Genomic DNA, 11,708 nt, shown 5'->3' on the forward strand with positions numbered 1-11,708 from the left:
CCCTTGTTTATCTGGCCATCTGGCAATCTGGCAATCCTTCCCTTTCAGCATCATCTCTCCTCCATAGTGATCTTTCTAATGAGTGTGAGATGCTTTTCCTTCTTTTCATTGTGGTTCTTATTATATGATCTTGTATTACTGGATTATAATTATGAGGGACCTGTTTTCCCTCAAGAGTTAGGAAAATTCTTGAGGATATAGTATATGTCTTGGTTCATCTGTAGTCTAACTCAGGGGCATCTGTGTATTTGACAATCAGAATTTTATTGAATACTTAGTAAGTTCAGTAATGAAAAAGCAGATAGAGAGAGCCAATTTCTAATCCAGTTATTGTTTAGATTAGCGTTTTTCAAACCATCTGTGAAGAAAGATTATGCTTAAAATGACTAACTTGAGAGTGCCAGAGATAGCTGAAAAATATTTGCCATGCAAGCATGAGGATCTGAACTTTATCTATAGAACACACATTTAAGGAAAGCCAGGCATGGTGTGTGCTTGTAACCCCAGTGCTAAGGGTGCAGGCACAGAGATGGGTAGATCCCTGAGGTGTGCTGCCTAGCTAACCTCCTTAGCAGTCTCCAGGACAGTGAGGGACCATTCTTGAAACCTAATATGAATGGTGCCCAAGGACAAACACAAGACCCTGTTCCCTGATATTCACTCAAATTCATGTATATGTACACCTATGTAAACACAAATATTCACACACATGCACATACAATTACTAATTAGATTCCAAGGCAATACTTTTGTAAAACTAAAAAAAAAAAAATAATAAAAATTATTGGAGGAATAATCAAGGGCATGTCAAACTGTTATCAGAGTTTCTATATTTATCTAACTACAGACCAATTGTCATAATCTTGTGGGCTATAAGTCATGTTGTGGATAGTAGTAGGTTAGGTTCATTTGTTTATTCAAAGATATTTACTGAGTTCCTCTGTATGGTAATGTAGGAAGGTCAAGAGATTCAGCAATGAATATGATGGAGAAATTTCCTGCTCTCCAAGAACCTACCTGCTAGTAGGTCAAGTGAAAGTAAGCAAGCACATCAAACAGTAATGTGACTTCCAATTATGATTAATGATTTCCGGGAGGTAGAAGTAAACGAGACTGAGTGATTGAATAGGGAGGTTATTTCTGAGAGTGGTTAGTGAGGCTGACATTTCAGCAGAAATCTGAACTTCTAGCCAGACAAAGCATAAGAATATGTTGAAGTCTCAATAGGGGAAAAGGCTTACAGAAATCCAAGAACTGAGAGAAGGCCAGTGTGACCACGGTATGATAAACGAGGCTCAAGTCTGGGAGTCAGAACAAGGCTGGATCACTAGGGGCTTGTAGATAGTGCTTAAAAGCTTTGAATTTTTTTTTTTAAAAAAAAACCTGAAAATTACTGTAAGGATTAGAGTGAAGATGGCTCTTGTTTTGGTTTACAACAGATACAAATTAGCCTGGCATCTATGTGGTGAATGGATTTTACAGATAAAATAGGTTTTTGAGGTCCTCTTGAGTGATAGAGAAAGTCAATCTCGGTGGTAGGTGTGAAGATGGAGGGAAGTCATGTTTAGGATGTGTTTTAGAGAAAGAACCAATTAACCCAATGGTGCTTTAAACATTAGAAGTGAAGGAAAATAAAAGTCAGTGATTGCTGTTAGCTTTAGGGAGCAGTTCAATATGGACATAGACTGATGATCCAGTTTTATACTTTGGCTGTGATTGTCACCTTTCTTCTAAGCATACTCATTTGTGGGATAAACTAATACGTTTTCAGCAGTTTGTTCTTAACATCAATGAGTTAAGTAGCACTAGGTTTTGACATTCCTGTATGTTATCAGAGATTCTAATCTGTCCCACCATTTCTGGCATGCATTGCCTTCCAATTGAAATTTCTTACTTTTCCACCACATCTTTTATATTTCACATTGTAGTCACATCTCTATCATGCTGGTATCTTGCCTACTTCTAAAATTGTAGTCCATTTTTCATGTTCTATGGTGCCATGATTTGGTTTGTGTCAATAGACCTTTCCATACTCATGGAAAGTTAGTTTGAAGCAAACAGAGTTAAGTTTTATAAACTTTTAGTTGTTTACTTAAAATGTGTTATTTGACTGCTTGATGTGGGATTATATGCATGTGAAGCTGATTACTCAGGTGCTTGGATTGTTGTGTCTGTTCTAACTTGTCAGCTTAGCCCATCAACCCTCAGTGGGTTGTGTCAGTGATTTCCTTTGTGTGTATACACATCAGCCTCATCTCATTATTCTGCCAAATTTTCACCATACATCTGAAAATTTCTTCTTAGGTCTCCTGCCAGAGATCTGTTTTTAGATACTTTTTAAAATAATCATTGGCTTATTTTCTGACACTTGGGGGCCTATTTTCCTCTCAATTTTTGGCATCCTCTGTCTCTTTGAACATACACTGAAAATGATTTTTGTATACACTGTCTGATATTTCTAGAGGTTTGGAGTGGAAGGGTTTTCAAATCCCTTTCGTGCCAGGGCCTGGAGTTGGGAGATTTCATTCAACCTACAACATTAAATGATGTCACCAAGGGAGATGCTGTAAAAGGAAGAATATCACAGGGCCAGCTGATCTTCAGGGGCTCCAATATTTCTCTGGCAAATAAAGATGAGATAAATCTGAGTGTGACCTGACTATTCCACAATCTCTTCAAATTTCCCTCACAGAACTTAAAAATTCTCAAGAAGGTAGAAAAACAAATAACAGGTAAGAAAACAGACGTCACAATTCCACAGGAACTCATTAATGTCTTAATCAAAAATAAAAATGTGCTAATAGGACATTAGGAAATGCAGTATCTTTGATGTATGAAGGCAGCTTGTTTTTCCTTGTACATTGAGATGTATCAAAATTGTTTTTTTCTGTTATGGAGAGTTAAGGATAAAGAAACTTCTAATGCTGGCATTTCATAAAACTGATGTGGTGTCTGCTTTTATTTGTTTTATATTGGGCCCTCTGGCAAAAGACAGCATCAACACTGTTTCTTGTCAATCTTCAGAAAGGGAGAGAATGAAGGCGGAAGGCTTCTGAATTTGTATTCTCTGAAAGAAAAAGTAATAAAGAAAACAGCAAGGACAGATAGAAGATGAGTGGATTTACAACTATACTCTAGGGATAAGGAAACATGAAAAGACCTGCACTGTTAAGACAGCCAGATTAGGCTAAATCCCAAATATTTCAAAGGACTTCAGATATCAACTAAATTTCCCAGTACCCTTATTGGTCAGAACTGTTATAACAAGTTGTCTTTTACAATATCCAGAATGATTCTGCAGCTATAAAGATTAAGAATCACAAGACACAGAGACAATATTCAACAAATTGCATAAGAACTTTGAACTCTATGAACTATTAATAAATATTTGAATGTTGCAAAGGGGTTAGAAGGCTGTAACATTCTGATCAATACGTTCTCCAGTGGGAAACTACATACAGGCTGCATCCAAAAATGAGAACTTTCTTGCAATGGCTGAATGTGACTGCTCAAATAACAAGTAGCACAGAAAGAGTTTATATGTTGAAGCTTGGTCCTAGTTGGTGCTGTTGGAACCTGAGAGACCCTTTAAGATGTATGTCAAGTCATAGGGGGAGAGTGGGACCTCTGTTTCATTCCTCACTTTCTTCACTTCCTGTTTGACATTACTTGAGGAAGTTTGATATGGAGGTCTTATGTTTAAGAACACTTGCTACTACTTTTGCATTATTTTTGTGGTTTCTTATAATGTGCATTCCCTTTAGGTATTTTATTTCTAATATATTTTATGTGTCTAATTATGGCCCTTAGGTGATTGATCTATATCCCAGTCCCATGCTCTTGATTATTTCCAGAGTTATATATTCAAATACCATATATATACATATATATACATATATATGTATATATATATATTCAATTTTCCTACTTGGTTTAAATCTGTACCCATAATATATCCTCCTCAAACTACTTTTTCTTGATTCATTTTCCATAAACTATGATCCCTTCTTGCCCAACACAAAGAGTAACTCATAAATCTCACTTTTGTTCAACTAATCACTCAGTACAACTGTGTCTAATTGTGCAGAGCTCTGCCATACATTTCTCTCCATCTGACTGTATCTGGTGTGGTAGGTGACATCACACTTCTGGACCTGCTCCACTGCCTCCTTTCCAAGGTGATCTTCCTTAAGCTTGCTTGCTTCTCTTTAATCTTTTGCACACAATGGTGCTTGGTCATGCATAACTGATCCTGTCCCTTCCCAGGTAAAGCTCCTTACAGACTTCTCAAGACCATAGCATAAGCAGAGCTGTTAAAATCCTAAAAAGTACTGAAGTTTTTAAAAGGTGTTTGCACCCTAGTGTGGCAGAGGCTTTTAAATGCCACATGAGAAATCCAGGAGGCATAAAGGAAAAATGATGTTTTATTGTGTGGTGGCAGAAATCTTGCTGGCCTGGTTGGTTCATTTTTTGTTGTCTGTGATCAACACTGCTGTGATTCAGTTCATCTTTATCCCTTTGCAGAGGATGCAGGCAATAACGAGGAGTCAGAAAACCTAGTCTTCGCTTATCATAGTCTTGTCTGAGAATGCTGATAGGCACTTGCACACTGTTTTTTGCTAAAAAGCGTTGACTCCCTCTTGAGCCTATAAGGTCCAGGAGCCAGGATTTCTGATATTTCTGCCTTTATTTTGTATCTACATTCTTCAGTTTGGTTAGATTCCTGTTGGACTTCATATCATACGTTAATGACTCAAGGAGACATTAATCTAGCAACAGGTGGCATGATATTAAACCACCTTATTACCCTTCAGGGACAAAGCGACAAGATGAGCCATTATCCTAAACCTACAGTAACCTTGGATCCCAGGAACATTATCCCCCCAATAAAGGCAATTCTCTATGCTAGCAGGGTAATGTAGGGTTGGAGTACTGTCTAATAGGAAACAGGCTGCTCCTTTCAAACAATAAGGACATTTTAAAGCTGTCTTTCAAATCAGAACTGAGATAATAGTTGGCATTTTATACTTTGACCATGACTACTAGTGATGCATGTCTCTTGTCCTGTGTATTTCTCCATATTTAAACATAAAGCTTGTGTCTGTGACATAAAGATAGACTGTGGGGGCTGGGATGGGGTAGTTCTAGACTCCTTTCTTCACAATGTACATATTGATTAAATCTTCTTTTTCTGCTTTTCACCATTACCTAACTCTTTAATTATCATATTAAGATAGATGTCCAAGCCTTCTCATTTGGGACTCCTAGAGCTCTGGCTTTTTGTCTCAGAAGTCCAGGAACAAAATGAAGCAGGGAGGAATGGGAAAACTACCTATCAATACCTCATTTTAGACTTATAGACCTCAAAACTGAAAAAATAAATTCCCAGATTCTCTTATTCTATCTGCGGAACATTTTATGGCAGCCTTGATAAGCATTGGTTCACCACACTCATCTCTGGTGTTATGACTTTTTGTTCAAGATCAGCATGCTCTGGGAGTGCTGCTTCCTGAGCTGCTTTCTCCATAGCTGTGATTAATCTTTACTGTGTTACTTTTGTTTGTTTCTGATATTAATTTTGAGTTTGGGTAAGACCTATTAGAGAGCTCACCAAATTCACCAAGCAGTTGGCATCAAGTCCTTTAAAGTGGAAGTCCAGTGTGGTCCCCCCCTCAGATATCTTAACTCAGCCTATGATTTTGATTCATCTACCACTTATGGCTGGACATTTCTATGAATCACTCACTACTAACACCATTCACTACTCAATATCCTACCTGATTGAAATATTTCTAAAGTCTAATCTTAAAAGGTGACCCATCTTTTCTCCTATGAATATTTGCTTGGGTTGAGAGACTCACTCTTTTTTTCTGGCTTTGAAATACCTTCTCCCTAAAGAGTGGATTTACGGAGAATTTTTATTAGATTTTATTTTACAAAGGAAAAAAGTTTGGTTTGGTTTGCAAAGAAGCCAGTAGATGTAGGCTGATTAAACACCCCCCCTCTTTCTCTTTCTCTCTCTCCCTCTTTCTTTCATTTTTTAAAAAAAAAACAAACTGCAGTAGTGAGAATGGAAAATATAATGAAGCTGAAATTGGAGGCATACTTTTTCCTTGCTTCTTAGCATTGCTATAATTTTCCTCCTGGAAGCTGCTTTATTGAAGTATAGTTTAAACTACTTTGTATAACAATTGATTCTGGCTAAGATGGCTGGTCCAATATCATAATGACTCAGCAGAGCAGGACTAAGCCACTGATGGAGAGACAACCAGCCATCCTCACTGAATGGTACTGTGTGGTGATCGAGGACTGAGGTCACTGCCTCAGCAGTTGGCTTCTTGTGACTGTAAGCGTGTAAACAGTCTTGTATTGCTCTGAAGAGTACTCATGGCAGCAGAATTGATTTGTGTTTTCTCACACATGACCACATCTTGATCCTTGCCACCTGGAGTGCTGCCTTACATGACAAAGAGCCTTTGCAGGTGTGCCTGAGGTAAGACTGTTGAGGTGACAAGACTGTCTTGTTCACACAGGTCCTTCAAATAGGCACATCAGTGATGGATGTCACACTATGAGCACCACACTAAGATGCCTCTAAAAATAGAGGAAACATCACAGGCAGTTCTAGCATTCTCTAGAAGCTGGAAAGAAGAAAAGAAACACATGTAACAGAGCTTCTCCAAGAATTCAGCCTTGGTAGCACCTTGATTTTAACTCAGTGAGATCCATGTGGATTTCCAACTTTCAGAGCTATCACACTTCACATTTTTGTTAAGTTAAACTCCCTGGTTTATGGTAATAGCAGATGTAGGAAAGCAGGATATTTTCAATTCTCATAATTAAAAACCTCTCATTTCTCTGCATCCAGAGAAGATACCTTTACCATCTTCTACTAACACTCAGCCTTGAATGTGCCTTTCAGATTTTCCGGTTAGCCCAACACTAACACTGACTTCTTGAAATCTGAGCTTATAAATATACCAATTAAATACTGTTGAAGAGAAAGAGATAGTTAAAATCCTTTGAGCTCTCTAAGATCATGTCTGTGGTATCTAATTGTTCTAAGACCTCTGATTAAAGTTGGCTTCAGCTGCTGAGAGACTGTCTAGACCTTTGACCTTTTACATTATGTCAGTGGTGGAATAAATTATAAGTTTTCTCTCACTGCTTTGTTAGGGAGTAAACTGTCTTCCATTATAGTGGATCTTAACATTTATTCCTTATAATTTATTTTTGGTAATGTATGTATAGGAATCTGCAGGATTATGTGATATATTTTAAAGTAAGACATGTATTTGTACCTCTCTTAGTCAGGGTTTCTATTCCTGCACAAACATCATGACCAAGAAACAAGTTGGGAAGGAAGGGGTTTATCCAGCTTGCACTTCCACATTGATGTTCATCACCAAATGAAGCCACGACTGGAACTCAAGCAGGTCAGGAAGCAGGAGCTGATGCAGGGACCATGGAGGGATATTACTTATTGGCTTGCCTCCCCTGGCTTGCTCAGCTTTCTCTCTTATAGAACCTAGGGCTTCCAGCCCAGAAATTGCACTACCCACAATGGGCTAGGCCCTCCCCCCCTTGATCACTAATTGAGAAAATGCCTTACAGCTACATCTCATGGAGGAATTTCCTCAAGGGAGGCTCCTTTCTATGTGATAACTCCAGCTTGTGTCAAGGTGACACACAAAATCAGCCAGTAGAGTACCTTTCTTTAAAAGAAGATGGTAAGAAATGATCCACACAGAGAGACACACACAGACACACACACACACACACACACACACACACACACACACACAGACAGACAAACACGTGTAACCTGTATGTACTGGAAACTTAGAAATTTTATCCTTTTACATTATTCACAAAGTGATTTCTTAAATGCAATGACATTCATTCAATTGGCAGTGATCTTAGTGCATTATCTAGCTTCACATGCAGAATCTGGGATCACCTGAATTCAGTACTGAGAACAGGTCAAACTAACATGGGACCCTTTGCAAACCTGAGTGGGTCTTCAGCTTTAATTTCAACAATAATACACAAACCTTTTGTTTCTATTTTCTTTCTTTATTTTTTTATTAGGTATTTTCTTTATTTACATTTCAAACGATATCCTCTTTCCCAGTTTCTCCTCCAGAAAAAACAAAACAAAACAAAACAAAAAAACAAACAAACAAAAAACCAAACCTTGTTTCTTCTCCCCTCTCCCTGTTCACCAACCCACCCTCTCCTGCTTTCTGGCTGTGGCATTCTCCTATACTGTTGCATAGAACCTTCACATGACAAAGGGCCTCTCCTCCCATTGATGACTGACTAGGCCATCCTCTGCTACATATGCAGCTGGAGCCATGAGTCCCACCATATGTAGTCTTTGGTTGGTGGCTTAGTCCCCGGGAGCTCTGAGGGTACTAGTTAGTTCATATTGTTGTTCATCCTAAAGGGCTGCAAGCGCTTCAGCTCCTTGGGTCCTTTCTCTAGCTCTTTCATTGGGGACTCTGTGCTCAATCCAATGGATGGTTGTGAGCCTCTACTTCTGTGTTAATCTGGTACTGTCAAAGCCTCTGAGAAGACAGCTATATCAGGCTCCTGTCAGCCAGCACTTGCTGGCATCCACAACAGTGTCTGGGTTTGGTTATTGTATATGGGAAGGATTCCCAGGTCTCTGGATTGTCCTTCCTTCAGTCTCTGCTCCATACTCTGTCCTTGCAACTCCTTCCATGGGTATTTTGTTCCCCTTTCTAAGAAGGATCAAAGTACCCACATTTTGGTCTTACTTCTTCTTGAGTTTCATGTGGTTTGTGGATTGGACCTTGGGTATTCAGAGCTTCTGGGATAATATCCACTTATCAGTGAGTGTATACCATGTGTGTTCTTTTGTGATTGGGTTACCTCACTCAGGATAATATTAGCCAGCTCTATCCATTTGCCTAAGAATTTCATAAATTCATTGTTTTTAATAGCTGAATAGTAATAGCTGAATTGTGTAAATGTTCACATTTTCTGAATCCATTCCTCTGTTGAGGGACATCTGAGTTTTTCCAGTTTCTGGATATTATAAATAAGGCTGCTATGAACATAGTAGAGCATGTGTCCTTATTACATGCTGGAACATCTTCTGGATATATGCTCAGGAATGGTATAGCCGGGTCCTCAGGTAGTACTATGTCCAATTTCCAGAGGAATGGCCAAACTGATTTCCAGTGTGGTTGTACCAGCTTGAAATCCCACCAGCAATGAAGGACCTTAAGCTGTACTACAGAGCAATTGTGATAAAACCTGCATGGTATTGGTACAGTGACAGGCAGGTAGATCAATGGAATATAATTGAAGACCCAGAAATGAACCCACATACCTATGGTCACTTGATCTTTGACAAAAGAGCTAAAACCATCCAGTGGAAAAAAGACAGCATTTTCAGCAAATGGTGCTGGCTCAAAGGTGGTTAGTATGTAGAAGAATGCAAATGATCCATTCCTATCTCCTTGTACAAAGCTCAAGTCCAAGTGAATCAAAGACCTCCACATAAAACCAGATACACTGAAACTAATAGAAAAGAAAGTGGGGAAGAGCCTCAAGCACATGGGCTCAGGGGGAAATTTCCTGAAGAGAACACCAATAGCTTATGCTCTAAGATCAAGAATTGACAAATGGGACCTCATAAAATTGCAAAGCTTCTGTAAAGCAAAGGACACTGTCAGTAGGGCAAAACAGCAACCAACAGATTGGGAAAAGATCTTTACCAATCCTATATCTGATAGAGGGCTAATATCCAAATATACAAAGAACTCAAAAAGTTAGACTCCAGAGAACCAAATAATCCTATTAAAAATGGGATACAGAGCTAAACAGAGAATTCTCTTATATTTTTGATTATGAGCCTAGCCTTTAACGGCTGAGCCATCTCTCCAGCCCAACAGAGAATTCTCAACTGAGGAATACTGAATGGCTGAGAAGCACCTTAAGAAATGTTCAACATTCTTACTCATCAGGGAAATGCAAATCAAAACAACTCTGAGATTCCACCTCACACCAGTCAGAATGGCTAAGATCAAAAACTCAGATGACAGTAGATGCTGGCAATATTGTAGAGAAAGAGGAACACTCCTTCATTGCTGGTGGGATTGCAAGCTGGTTTCTGTTCTTTTTAAGGATATTTTTGTTTCACTATAGTTCAGGAAATTCCTCTTCCAAGGCTGAAGCTGAATTCAAATCAGGTTTAAATTTTATACCCATCTGTATAGCATCATAGCAGTGTTATGCTAGTTTGGAGGTCATTCTCACATATCTTCTTTTTATTTGCTTCAAAGTGGGAAAGACTTATTTATTTTTCTCCTTGTTGATCCAGAATAGACTGTCTTCAAGTTGAGGATGCACTGATGGGAGAACACTGAAACTAGGTTTTGTTATGTAGACCAGGCTGTCTTCAAACTCTTGATCCTTGTTTCCACCTCCCAGGTACTGGGGTCACAGGTGTCACCAGCTCATCTAGTCAGATTCTTTTTATTTCACTCTGCTTCTATAACCCTCTTTCTACATGGGAATCACAGATTCCAGACCTGGTTTTAAATGTGTTATTCTCATCTGCCTGTCTCTAATAGTGGAATAAATATGCTAGGATTCCTCTTTGTTGGAAATCCATAGATTCATGTCTCAGAATGTCTTTGAATTTGAGGTATCTAGAGCTAGATGGCTGATTCTTCTGTTTCTGTTTTCTTGTTCTTTTCAAGGATTCCTAACCCTGTGAAAGAAGAATGTGGATTTAAGAGGAGTAGTGGAGAAAACATGGAAGCATGGCCCAATAAGACAACTAAGGGAGATCAAGGGGATACAAACCAGAAAAGAAACAGTCAAAGTTTTGCTATTTGCAGATGATGTAATAGTATATATATTTGATCCTAAATTTCTACCAAAGAATTCCTACAGATGATCAATACTCTTAGCAAAGTGACTGGATACAAAGTTATTTCAAAAATTTTAGTAGACCTCCTTTATACAAACAATAGTCATGATGAAAAAATTAAGGAAATGGCACTTTTCATAATAGCCACAAATAATATAAAATATCATGGTGCAACTCTAGCCAAGTAAGTGAAATACCCACACAAAAAAGAACTTCAAGTCTTTGAAGAAAGAAATTGAAGAAGACATCAGAACAAAAGAAATTCTGGAGGTATCACCATCCCTCATTTCAAGTTGTGCTACAGAGCAATAGTAATAAAAACCACACGGTATTGGCATAAATACAAACAAATTGATCTATGTAATCAAATTGAAGACCTAGAACTAAACCCACACACGTATGGACACTTGATTTTTGATAAAGAAGCCAAAAGTATACAATGGAATAAAGTGTCTCAACAAATGCTTCTGATCTAACTGGTTGTCTGCAAGTAGAAGAATGCAAATAGATCTATGTCTATCACCCTGCACAAAACTTAAGTCCAAGTGGTTCAAAGACTTAAACATAAAACTAGATATACAGAACCTAATAGAGGACAAAATATGGAATACCCTTGAATATCCTATTGACATAGGAGAAAACTTTCTGATCATAACACCAAAAGTTCAGGCATAAGATCAATAATTAACAAATGAGATCTTCTGAAACTGTAAAGCTCCTGTAAGGCAAAGAACATTGTAAATTGGGTAAAATGACAGCTTACAGAATAGGAAAAGATCTTTACCAACTCTGCATTTGA

At 38.3% G+C, this 11,708-nt stretch overlaps 1 long non-coding RNA gene across 1 annotated transcript in view; it reads left to right on the forward strand.

Moving 5' to 3' along the window:
* Window positions 1–11,103, forward strand: part of LOC116088901 — a 33,186-nt gene extending 22,083 nt beyond the window's left edge. Inside the window, exon 3 of the long non-coding RNA XR_004118072.1 lies at window positions 10,737–11,103. This is a non-coding gene — a long non-coding RNA (uncharacterized LOC116088901). The remainder of the gene's footprint in view (window positions 1–10,736) is intronic.
* The last annotated feature ends 605 nt before the right edge of the window (window positions 11,104–11,708 follow it).

This window comes from Mastomys coucha, unplaced genomic scaffold (genome assembly GCF_008632895.1).
Source record: "Mastomys coucha isolate ucsf_1 unplaced genomic scaffold, UCSF_Mcou_1 pScaffold14, whole genome shotgun sequence".
Taxonomy (NCBI): domain Eukaryota; kingdom Metazoa; phylum Chordata; class Mammalia; order Rodentia; family Muridae; genus Mastomys; species Mastomys coucha.